Below are 12668 nucleotides of genomic sequence, written 5' to 3' on the forward strand. Positions count from 1 at the left end.
GTCCGAGCAGGCTCGGATCTTCCCGCCTTGCTCGGCTAACCCGAGCGCGCCCGAACGTCATCATCACGCTGTCGGATTCTCGCGAGGCTCGGATTCTATCGCGAGACTCGGATTCTATATAAGGAGCCGCGCGTCGCCGCCATTTTCACACGTGCATTGAGAGTCATAGGGAGAGGACGTGGCTGGCGTCCTCTCCGTTTAGAGAAGAGAGAGACACAGTATTTTGGGGAGCATTATTAGGAGGAGTACTACTATACTGTATACTACTATACTACTTGCTGAATTGATATTTATAGATTAGATAGTGTGACTGTAAGTGTATTATCTGACTTGTGGGGGAGACACTGACAGTGGGGAGCAGTTAGAGTCTGAGAGCAGGACTCAGGAGTACATATAACGTACAGTGCACACTTTTGCTGCCAGAGTCAGTGCCACACTGCCATTGTTGTGACCACACTGACCACCAGTATAATAATATATTTTGTGATTGTCTGCTTAGGCCTCGGAGTACTAGTTGCAAGTTGCAACGTGACTTGAAGTGACCACCAGTTTAATAATCAATCACCACCAGTTTAATATATATATATATATATATATATAATTGTATATAATATATATATATATATATATAATATTGTATACCACCTACCCGTGGTTTTTTTTTTTTCATTCTTCTTTATACATACTACTATAGTAGCTTACTGTAGCAGTCTGCGGTGCTGTGCTGACCTGACAGTGTCCAGCAGGTCCGTCATCAGTCATTACATAATAAATATATATAGTACCTGTCCGGCTGCAGTACTAGTGATATTATATTGATTTCATCTCATTATCAATAATTTATCATCCAGTCTAGACTCTATATTAGCAGCAGACACAGCACGTTAGTCCACGGCTGTAGCTACCTCTGTGTCGGCACTCGGCAGTCCATCCATAATTGTATACCACCTACCCGTGGTTTTTTTTTTTCTTTCTTCTTTGTACATACTACTATAGTATAGTAGCTTACTGTAGCAGTCTGCGGTGCTGCTGAGCTGACAGTGTCCAGCAGGTCCGTCATCAGTCATCATTACCTAATAAATATATTATCTACCTGTCCGGCTGCAGTACTAGTAATATTATATATACATACATATATATATTGATTTCATCTCATTATCAATCATCCAGTCTATATTAGCAGCAGACACAGTACGTTAGTCCACGGCTGTAGCTACCTCTGTGTCGGCACTCGGCAGTCCATCCATAATTGTATACCACCTACCCGTGTTTTTTTTTTTTCTTTCTTCTTTGTACATACTACTATAGTATAGTAGCTTACTGTAGCAGTCTGCGGTGCTGCTGAGCTGACAGTGTCCAGCAGGTCCGTCATCAGTCATCATTACCTAATAAATATATTATCTACCTGTCCGGCTGCAGTACTAGTGATATTATATATACATACATATATATATTGATTTCATCTCATTATCAATCATCCAGTCTATATTAGCAGCAGACACAGTACGGTAGTCCACGGCTGTAGCTACCTCTGTGTCGGCACTCGGCAGTCCATCCATAATTGTATACCACCTACCCGTTTTTTTTTCTTTCTTCTTTGTACATACTACTATAGTATAGTAGCTTACTGTAGCAGTCTGCGGTGCTGCTGAGCTGACAGTGTCCAGCAGGTCCGTCATCAGTCATCATTACCTAATAAATATATTATCTACCTGTCCGGCTGCAGTACTAGTGATATTATATATACATACATATATATATTGATTTCAACTCATTATCAATCATCCAGTCTATATTAGCAGCAGACACAGTACGTTAGTCCACGGCTGTAGCTACCTCTGTGTTGGCACTCGGCAGTCCATCCATAATTGTATACCACCTACCCGTGTTTTTTTTTTTTTCTTTCTTCTTTGTACATACTACTATAGTATAGTAGCTTACTGTAGCAGTCTGCGGTGCTGCTGAGCTGACAGTGTCCAGCAGGTCCGTCATCAGTCATCATTACCTAATAAATATATTATCTACCTGTCCGGCTGCAGTACTAGTGATATTATATATACATACATATATATATTGATTTCATCTCATTATCAATCATCCAGTCTATATTAGCAGCAGACACAGTACGGTAGTCCACGGCTGTAGCTACCTCTGTGTCGGCACTCGGCAGTCCATCCATAATTGTATACCACCTACCCGTTTTTTTTTTCCTTTCTTCTTTGTACATACTACTATAGTATAGTAGCTTATTGTAGCAGTCTGCGGTGCTGCTGAGCTGACAGTGTCCAGCAGGTCCGTCATCAGTCATCATTACCTAATAAATATATTATCTACCTGTCCGGCTGCAGTACTAGTGATATTATATATACATACATATATATATATTGATTTCATCTCATTATCATCCAGTCTATATTAGCAGCAGACACAGTACGGTAGTCCACGGCTGTAGCTACCTCTGTGTCGGCACTCGGCAGTCCATCCATAATTGTATACCACCTACCCGTGTTTTTTTTCTTTTCTTTCTTCTTTGTACATACTACTATAGTATAGTAGCTTACTGTAGCAGTCTGCGGTGCTGCTGAGCTGACAGTGTCCAGCAGGTCCGTCATCAGTCATCATTACCTAATAAATATATTATCTACCTGTCCGGCTGCAGTACTAGTGATATTATATATACATACATATATATATATTGATTTCATCTCATTATCATCCAGTCTATATTAGCAGCAGACACAGTACGGTAGTCCACGGCTGTAGCTACCTCTGTGTCGGCACTCGGCAGTCCATCCATAATTGTATACCACCTACCCGTGTTTTTTTTTTTCTTTCTTCTTTGTACATACTACTATAGTGTAGTAGCTTACTGTAGCAGTCTGCGGTGCTGCTGAGCTGACAGTGTCCAGCAGGTCCGTCATCAGTCATCATTACCTAATAAATATATTATCTACCTGTCCGGCTGCAGTACTAGTGATATTATATATACATACATATATATATATTGATTTCATCTCATTATCATCCAGTCTATATTAGCAGCAGACACAGTACGGTAGTCCACGGCTGTAGCTACCTCTGTGTCGGCACTCGGCAGTCCATCCATAATTGTATACCAGCTACCCGTGTTTTTTTTCTTTTCTTTCTTCTTTGTACATACTACTATAGTATAGTAGCTTACTGTAGCAGTCTGCGGTGCTGCTGAGCTGACAGTGTCCAGCAGGTCCGTCATCAGTCATCATTACCTAATAAATATATTATCTACCTGTCCGGCTGCAGTACTAGTGATATTATATATACATACATATATATATATTGATTTCATCTCATTATCATCCAGTCTATATTAGCAGCAGACACAGTACGGTAGTCCACGGCTGTAGCTACCTCTGTGTTGGCACTCGGCAGTCCATCCATAATTGTATACCACCTACCCGTTTTTTTTCTCTTTCTTCTTTGTACATACTACTATAGTATAGTAGCTTACTGTAGCAGTCTGCGGTGCTGCTGAGCTGACAGTGTCCAGCAGGTCCGTCATCAGTCATCATTACCTAATAAATATATTATCTACCTGTCCGGCTGCAGTACTAGTGATATTATATATACATACATATATATATATTGATTTCATCTCATTATCATCCAGTCTATATTAGCAGCAGACACAGTACGGTAGTCCACGGCTGTAGCTACCTCTGTGTCGGCACTTGGCAGTCCATCCATAATTGTATACCACCTACCCGTGTTTTTTTTTTTCTTTCTTCTTTGTACATACTACTATAGTATAGTAGCTTACTGTAGCAGTCTGCGGTGCTGCTGAGCTGACAGTGTCCAGCAGGTCCGTCATCAGTCATCATTACCTAATAAATATATTATCTACCTGTCCGGCTGCAGTACTAGTGATATTATATATACATACATATATATATATTGATTTCATCTCATTATCATCCAGTCTATATTAGCAGCAGACACAGTACGGTAGTCCACGGCTGTAGCTACCTCTGTGTCGGCACTCGGCAGTCCATCCATAAGTATACTAGTATCCATCCATCTCCATTGTTTACCTGAGGTGCCTTTTAGTTGTGCCTATTAAAATATGGAGAACAAAAATGTTGAGGTTCCAAAATTAGGGAAAGATCAAGATCCACTTCCACTTCGTGCTGAAGCTGCTGCCACTAGTCATGGCCGAGACGATGAAATGCCAGCAACGTCGTCTGCCAAGGCCGATGCCCAATGTCATAGTACAGAGCATGTCAAATCCAAAACACCAAATATCAGTAAAAAAAGGACTCCAAAACCTAAAATAAAATTGTCGGAGGAGAAGCGTAAACTTGCCAATATGCCATTTACCACACGGAGTGGCAAGGAACGGCTGAGGCCCTGGCCTATGTTCATGGCTAGTGGTTCAGCTTCACATGAGGATGGAAGCACTCAGCCTCTCGCTAGAAAACTGAAAAGACTCAAGCTGGCAAAAGCACCGCAAAGAACTGTGCGTTCTTCGAAATCCCAAATCCACAAGGAGAGTCCAATTGTGTCGGTTGCGATGCCTGACCTTCCCAACACTGGACGTGAAGAGCATGCGCCTTCCACCATTTGCACGCCCCCTGCAAGTGCTGGAAGGAGCACCCGCAGTCCAGTTCCTGATAGTCAGATTGAAGATGTCAGTGTTGAAGTACACCAGGATGAGGAGGATATGGGTGTTGCTGGCGCTGGGGAGGAAATTGACCAGGAGGATTCTGATGGTGAGGTGGTTTGTTTAAGTCAGGCACCCGGGGAGACACCTGTTGTCCGTGGGAGGAATATGGCCGTTGACATGCCTGGTGAAAATACCAAAAAAATCAGCTCTTCAGTGTGGAGGTATTTCAACAGAAAAGCGGACAACAGGTGTCAAGCCGTGTGTTGCCTTTGTCAAGCTGTAATAAGTAGGGGTAAGGACGTTAACCACCTCGGAACATCCTCCCTTATACGTCACCTGCAGCGCATTCATAATAAGTCAGTGACAAGTTCAAAAACTTTGGGTGACAGCGGAAGCAGTCCACTGACCAGTAAATCCCTTCCTCTTGTAACCAAGCTTACGCAAACCACCCCACCAACTCCCTCAGTGTCAATTTCCTCTTTCCCCAGGAATGCCAATAGTCCTGCAGGCCATGTCACTGGCAATTCTGACGATTCCTCTCCTGCCTGGGATTCCTCCGATGCATCCTTGCGTGTAACGCCTACTGCTGCTGGCGCTGCTGTTGTTGCTGCTGGGAGTCGATGGTCATCCCAGAGGGGAAGTCGGAAGACCACTTGTACTACTTCCAGTAAGCAATTGACTGTCCAACAGTCCTTTGCGAGGAAGATGAAATATCACAGCAGTCATCCTGCTGCAAAGCGGATAACTGAGGCCTTGACAACTATGTTGGTGTTAGACGTGCGTCCGGTATCCGCCGTTAGTTCACAGGGAACTACACAATTTCTTGAGGTAGTGTGCCCCCGTTACCAAATACCATCTAGGTTCCACTTCTCTAGGCAGGCGATACCGAAAATGTACACAGACCTCAGAAAAAGACTCACCAGTGTCCTAAAAAATGCAGCTGTACCCAATGTCCACTTAACCACGGACATGTGGACAAGTGGAGCAGGGCAGGGTCAGGACTATATGACTGTGACAGCCCACTGGGTAGATGTTTGGACTCCCGCCGCAAGAACAGCAGCGGCGGCACCAGTAGCAGCATCTCGCAAACGCCAACTCTTTCCTAGGCAGGCTACGCTTTGTATCACCGCTTTCCAGAATACGCACACAGCTGAAAACCTCTTACGGCAACTGAGGAAGATCATCGCGGAATGGCTTACCCCAATTGGACTCTCCTGTGGATTTGTGGCATCGGACAACGCCAGCAATATTGTGTGTGCATTAAATATGGGCAAATTCCAGCACGTCCCATGTTTTGCACATACCTTGAATTTGGTGGTGCAGAATTTTTTAAAAAACGACAGGGGCGTGCAAGAGATGCTGTCGGTGGCCAGAAGAATTGCGGGACACTTTCGGCGTACAGGCACCACGTACAGAAGACTGGAGCACCACCAAAAACTACTGAACCTGCCCTGCCATCATCTGAAGCAAGAAGTGGTAACGAGGTGGAATTCAACCCTCTATATGCTTCAGAGGTTGGAGGAGCAGCAAAAGGCCATTCAAGCCTATACAATTGAGCACGATATAGGAGGTGGAATGCACCTGTCTCAAGCGCAGTGGAGAATGATTTCAACGTTGTGCAAGGTTCTGATGCCCTTTGAACTTGCCACACGTGAAGTCAGTTCAGACACTGCCAGCCTGAGTCAGGTCATTCCCCTCATCAGGCTTTTGCAGAAGAAGCTGGAGACATTGAAGGAGGAGCTAACACGGAGCGATTCCGCTAGGCATGTGGGACTTGTGGATGGAGCCCTTAATTCGCTTAACAAGGATTCACGGGTGGTCAATCTGTTGAAATCAGAGCACTACATTTTGGCCACCGTGCTCGATCCTAGATTTAAAGCCTACCTTGGATCTCTCTTTCCGGCAGACACAAGTCTGCTGGGGTTGAAAGACCTGCTGGTGAGAAAATTGTCAAGTCAAGCGGAACGCGACCTGTCAACATCTCCTCCTTCACATTCTCCCGCAACTGTGGGTGCGAGGAAAAGGCTCAGAATTCCGAGCCCACCCGCTGGCGGTGATGCAGGGCAGTCTGGAGCGACTGCTGATGCTGACATCTGGTCCGGACTGAAGGACCTGACAACGATTACGGACATGTCGTCTACTGTCACTGCATATGATTCTCTCACCATTGAAAGAATGGTGGAGGATTATATGAGTGACCGCATCCAAGTAGGCACGTCACACAGTCCGTACTTATACTGGCAGGAAAAAGAGGCAATTTGGAGGCCCTTGCACAAACTGGCTTTATTCTACCTAAGTTGCCCTCCCACAAGTGTGTACTCCGAAAGAGTGTTTAGTGCCGCCGCTCACCTTGTCAGCAATCGGCGTACGAGGTTACATCCAGAAAATGTGGAGAAGATGATGTTCATTAAAATGAATTATAATCAATTCCTCCGTGGAGACATTGACCAGCAGCAATTGCCTCCACAAAGTACACAGGGAGCTGAGATGGTGGATTCCAGTGGGGACGAATTGATAATCTGTGAGGAGGGGGATGTACACGGTGATATATCGGAGGATGATGATGAGGTGGACATCTTGCCTCTGTAGAGCCAGTTTGTGCAAGGAGAGATTAATTGCTTCTTTTTTGGTGGGGGTCCAAACCAACCCGTCATTTCAGTCACAGTCGTGTGGCAGACCCTGTCACTGAAATGATGGGTTGGTTAAAGTGTGCATGTCCTGTTTATACAACATAAGGGTGGGTGGGAGGGCCCAAGGACAATTCCATCTTGCACCTCTTTTTTCTTTAATTTTTCTTTGCGTCATGTGCTGTTTGTGGAATGTTTTTTGGAAGGGCCATCCTGCGTGACACTGCAGTGCCACTCCTAGATGGGCCCGGTGTTTGTGTCGGCCACTAGGGTCGCTTATCTTACTCACACAGCTACCTCATTGCACCTCTTTTTTTCTTTTCGTCATGTGCTGTTTGGGGAGGTTTTTTTGGAAGGGCCATCCTGCGTGACACTGCAGTGCCACTCCTAGATGGGCACGGTGTTTGTGTCGGCCACTAGGGTCGCTTATCTTACTCACACAGCTACCTCATTGCGCCTCTTTTTTTCTTTGCGTCATGTGCTGTTTGGGGAGGGTTTTTTGGAAGGGCCATCCTGCGTGACACTGCAGTGCCACTCCTAGATGAGCCCGGTGTTTGTGTCGGCCACTAGGGTCGCTTATCTTACTCACACAGCTACCTCATTGCGCCTCTTTTTTTCTTTGCGTCATGTGCTGTTTGGGGAGGGTTTTTTGGAAGGGCCATCCTGCGTGACACTGCAGTGCCACTCCTAGATGGGCCCGGTGTTTGTGTCGGCCACTAGGGTCGCTTATCTTACTCACACAGCTACCTCATTGCGCCTCTTTTTTTCTTTGCGTCATGTGCTGTTTGGGGAGGGTTTTTTGGAAGGGCCATCCTGCGTGACACTGCAGTGCCACTCCTAGATGGGCACGGTGTTTGTGTCGGCCACTAGGGTCGCTTATCTTACTCACACAGCTACCTCATTGCGCCTCTTTTTTTCTTTGCGTCATGTGCTGTTTGGGAAGGGTTTTTTGGAAGGGCCATCCTGCGTGACACTGCAGTGCCACTCCTAGATGGGCCCGGTGTTTGTGTCGGCCACGAGGGTCGCTTATCTTACTCACACAGCTACCTCATTGCGCCTCTTTTTTTCTTTGCGTCATGTGCTGTTTGGGGAGGGTTTTTTGGAAGGGCCATCCTGCGTGACACTGCAGTGCCACTCCTAGATGGGCCCGGTGTTTGTGTCGGCCACTAGGGTCGCTTATCTTACTCACACAGCTACCTCATTGCGCCTCTTTTTTTCTTTGCGTCATGTGCTGTTTGGGGAGTGTTTTTTGGAAGGGCCATCCTGCGTGACACTGCAGTGCCACTCCTAGATGGGCACGGTGTTTGTGTCGGCCACTAGGGTCGCTTAGCTTAGTCATCCAGCGACCTAGGTGCAAATTTTAGGACTAAAAATAATATTGTGAGGTGTGAGGTATTCAGAATAGACTGAAAATGAGTGGAAATTATGGTTTTTGAGGTTAATAATACTTTGGGATCAAAATGACCCCCAAATTCTATGATTTAAGCTGTTTTTTTAATGTTTTTTAAAAAAAACACCCGAATCTAAAACACACCCGAATCCGACAAAAAAAATTCGGTGAGGTTTTGCCAAAACGCGGTCGAACCCAAAACACGGCCGCGGAACCGAACCCAAAACCAAAACACAAAACCCGAAAAATTTCAAGTGCACATCTCTAGTTATGACACCACAATCTGAAAGAGGGCAATTGTGTTACTGCACCTGCACATTGACAGCACCTGCGCAGCGGCAAGGAATATTTGCAGAACTCTGCCATCATTCACGCTGAAAGAAAGAAAAGGGTGAACACACCAGAGTGCTTATTAGAGTTGCACCTTTGCCTTGCTGATCCGTGGAGGGACAGTCTGCTCTGCAGATGGAAACACTTTGCAGCCTATAAATGGATCTGTGATGACACCATATTGTCTGTCTTTAGACGCATGCATTGGTCACACCATGGAAACTTGCAGCAGCCCCATGATAAGAGTTTGCAACCAGTTATGGGACATGACCGGAACACTCCCATACCATGCCCGTAAGACTCTATGGGGTGTATTTACTAAGCCTTGGATGGAGATAAAGTACCATCCAATCGGCTCCTAACTGACGTTTTTCAAACCCAGCCTGTAACATGGCAGTTAGGAGCTGATTGGCTGGTACTTTATCTCCGGACACTTTATTTCCATCCAAGGCTTAGTAAATAGGCCCCATGTCTCTGAGCAGCCACCTCCCAGTCACCATCCAGTTAACAACCAATATATTTCCAATACATTTCTGAGACCATGCCTACATCATGAACGCCTGCACTGCGCATATTTTTAGCTATTTAAATGCATGCGCAGTTGCAAAGCATCGGCCATTTTCATGGATATCTAAAATTCATTGAAAATTTTATAGAAATGTAAATTACAGTGTAAAAATAAAGCAGCCAGTATTTACCCTGCACAGGAACAATATAACCCACCCAAATCTAATTCTCTCTGCACATGTTATATCTGCCCCACCTGCAGTACACCTAGGGGGTCATTCCGAGTTGATCGCTCGTTATTTTTTTATCGCAACGGAGCGATTAGTCGCTAACGCGCATGCGCAATGTCCGCAGTGCGACTGCGCCAAGTAAATTTGCTATGCAGTTAGGTATATTACTCACGGCATTACGAGGAATTTTCTTCGTTCTGGTGATCGTAATGTGATTGACAGGAAGTGGGTGTTTCTGGGCGGAAACTGGCCGTTTTATGGGTGTGTGTGAATAAACGCTACCGTTTCTGGGAAAAACGCGGGAGTGTCTGAAGAAACGGGGGAGTGTCTGGGCGAACGCTGGGTGTGTTTGTGACGTCAAACCAGGAACGAAACTGACTGAACTAATCGCAATGGCAGAATAAGTTTCGAGCTACTCAGAAACTGCTAAGAAGTGTCTATTCGCAATTCTGCTAATCTTTCGTTCGCAATTTTGATAAGCTAAGATTCACTCCCAGTAGGCGGCGGCTTAGCGTGTGCAAAGCTGCTAAAAGCAGCTTGCGAGCGAACAACTCGGAATGACCCCCATAGTTTTGCCCATTAAGTAACAAATTTGCTGCTGCGATCAGGTCTGAATTAGGCCCTATGTTGGAGAGGGTTGGATTGTGTGAAACACAATTAGGTGCAGAACCCTTTAATGTTTCTGGGGGCAAAGCGCATCTAATGTTTTACGCATTTTCTACTTGTTCTCTCAAATTTGTGTCTTAGTTTGCAAAATTGTGTTCTAGTTACATAGGATTTTATAGTCATATATCACATGGCATGGGATGTTAGCTGGCCCCTGACCCCATTGTGATGTCATCAGGCCCATTGTGATGTCAGCTGTTCCATGGCTCTGTCTAATCTCACCTGCAGGCAGTTACTGCCATATCGTCAGTGCTACTAGTTACATAGGATTAGGTGTTATGTAGCAGAGGAATTGGTATGAAGTCACAGAGTAAGTATTGTGATGCGTGGCGCGGGTCACTAGTATCAGACCTGTCTTCTGCCTGTGTAACCTACATTGTGCACCGTGCTCCCTGTCTAGCGACACACAATATGCAGCAGCTGTTCATCTCTCACACTACAGTAAGTGCAGGCTGCTATATTATCCCTCTTATCTGTGAGATGTTGGTTGGCTAGTAACAATGTATTTCCTATACTTATATGGCAGCTAAATCTGTTTTCCTAAAAATGTCTTTTCTACTACTGTGCTCTATAACAATGATACTTTACCAAACTTTCCATGCCATGTGTTAGGGGCAAGGCTGTAACAGTAAGAAAGCCTTTCCAAGTGTTGCTGGCTCAGTCATATCTGGCCTGAGATTGTCGCTGTGACTCAGTGTAGAGTGTCCTTTATGTAAGAACGCACAGACTTTGTACCTTATATTGCTTTCTACCAATAATAATTACTGTCGCTGACCTTACTCTTTCTGGCCTATAATGTACATCCATGTAGGAATTTGTATACCCATTATTTATTTATTAGGCTACTGTGACTGCAGGATTATATGCATAGAGAATCTTTCTTACTAAATTACAGTTCTAAATCTGATATTTCACCATATTGTCAGCTCACATGGGATTGCTTTCATCTCAATGTTTATAGCTATGTTTTAATACACGTGTCTATTTGTTTATTTGTTGTTTCTTAACATTAAACTAATACTAAACTGCCCAGCTGATGAGCCCTAGCCTGGCCCAGCCAGCCGGCCATTCTAAGGCTTGTATTTGTTCACAATGGTTTTGTAATATGTAATAGTGAAAAATACATCTGCAAAAAAAAAAAATAGAAAAAAAAAATACATAAGTAAAGAAAAAACACAAAAAACACATCTGCAAAATAAAAAAACATACACATACAGTAAATAAAGAAAAACTCAAAAAAATACAAGCCCCCTACTCGTAAAAAATAAATAAAAAATAAAGAATTTACAACCCATCAACCTGCAAAAAAAAAAAACCAAAACAAAACAAAAAAAAAATACAACCCACCATCCTCCTCAAAAAAAGGTTACAAAAACCCCAAAACATACAAAAAATATAACTCAACCCCCTCCTGCATAAAAAAGCCCCCCAAAATCACAAAACACACTTTCCACCACCTCAGTCTACATGGTTGTGATCTGACTTGCTTGAACCGGTTGGAACCAGCTGGAACTGGCTAGAACCGGTTGGAACTAGCTAGAACCGGTTGGAACCAGCTGGAAAGGCTGAGGCTATAAATATCACCACCCAGGCAGTTTACTGCCATTTCTGTTCAGTGCTCAAAGTGAGAGGATGCCGACAGCAGGTGTAGCAAAAATACCATGCTGGAATCCCTATAGATATATAGCACCACGCCCAGATCAACCAGTGGTGCGGCGCACAGCTGATCCAGCGGTGAGGCGTCTTGTCAAGCTGGCAAGCCCTCGCCAAAACAAGCTGGCGGGCCCTCAACCGGCCAAACCAGAGGGTCCTAAGCTGACGGGCCATAGCCGGACCAAGCCGTCGGCCCCCAGTCGGGCCAAGCCGTCGGCCCCAAGCCCGGCCCAGAAGGCGGGCCCAAGTCTGGCCCAGCCAGCAGGCCCTAGCCTGGCCCAGAAAAAGATCACTAGGTATGCCCAGCCGGCAGGCACTAGCCATGCCCAGCCGATGGGCACTAGCCAGGCCAAGGATAGGGGCACAAGATTGGCCCAGAAGGTGGCCCCAAGACCGGCCCAGCCGGCGGGCCCTAGCCTGACCCAACCAGTGATCACTAACCCTGCCCAGCTGGCAGGCACCAGCCCTGCCCAACCGGCGGGCACTAGCCCTGCCCAGCCTGTGGGCACTAGCCCAGCTGAGAAGCCAGGCAAATCTAAGGCTGGTTTTTGGCAAAAATTGTTTTGTCTTATGCACTAGTAAAAAAACACATCTGCAAAAAAATTAAAAAAACACAAAAATTAAGA

The sequence above is a fragment of the Pseudophryne corroboree genome, chromosome 5 (genome assembly GCF_028390025.1).
Source record: "Pseudophryne corroboree isolate aPseCor3 chromosome 5, aPseCor3.hap2, whole genome shotgun sequence".
Lineage (NCBI taxonomy): Eukaryota > Metazoa > Chordata > Amphibia > Anura > Myobatrachidae > Pseudophryne > Pseudophryne corroboree.